The sequence below is a fragment of the Plasmopara halstedii genome, assembly GCF_900000015.1.
Source record: "Plasmopara halstedii genome assembly, contig: Scaffold_437, whole genome shotgun sequence".
NCBI lineage: Eukaryota > Oomycota > Peronosporomycetes > Peronosporales > Peronosporaceae > Plasmopara > Plasmopara halstedii.
In genome coordinates this window covers 177,740-178,512 of record NW_020187357.1, presented here as the reverse complement: position 1 = coordinate 178,512, position 773 = coordinate 177,740, and positions in this window count along the sequence as shown.

The following is a 773-nucleotide window of genomic DNA, read 5'->3' as shown; positions in this document are numbered from 1 at the left end:
CGACTTGGTCGATGGGTATTACCAATTGCTCATGAGAGCGAGTGATATTCCGCTGACTGCGGTCAGTTCTCCTAGCGGCCTGGGAATGCCCCAAGGGCTGTCAAATGCACCAGCAACATGTAATCGTCTTGTGATGCAGTCGTTCAGGCCCCAACAGGTGTATGGACAGACATACTTCGACGACATCTTCGTCCAAAGTCGTGCGGAGCACGGGAGGAGGGGTGAAGAGAGCCAAATCGTCCATTTAAGAGCGGTGCTAGAGTGCATGCGCACGAATAAGCTGTATGCTAATACAGACAAGTACATCTAGCGCCAGGGAAATCCCCGCTTTAGGGTGCTTTGTCGAGAAGGGCGGCCTTCAAGCGGGTTCCGCTGAGGTCAAGGCCACTGTGGACTGACCAGCTCCAAATAATCAAAAGGACTTGCGCAAGTGGCTTGGCTTCACCAACTACATGCACAAGTACAACGAGATATCGCAGAAATGGCACGGCCATTGTCGATTCTCCTTAAGAAGGATGCGGAATGGAGTTGGGATACAGAGCATCGGGAAGCTTTTGACGTGGTCAAAGACAGCCTCCTGCATGCTCCATTACTGGCCAGACATGGTCATCCTTTCTGCGTCGTCTGTGACGCTTCGGGCTTTGCCATCGACTGTGCACTGCTGCAAACAGACGCCGAGGGTCGAGATCGGGTGATCGCGTTCGAATCTCGCCATCTCAAGGCTGTAGAGAAGCTCCCAGTTCACGACATGTAATTACCTGCGATGAAGTATG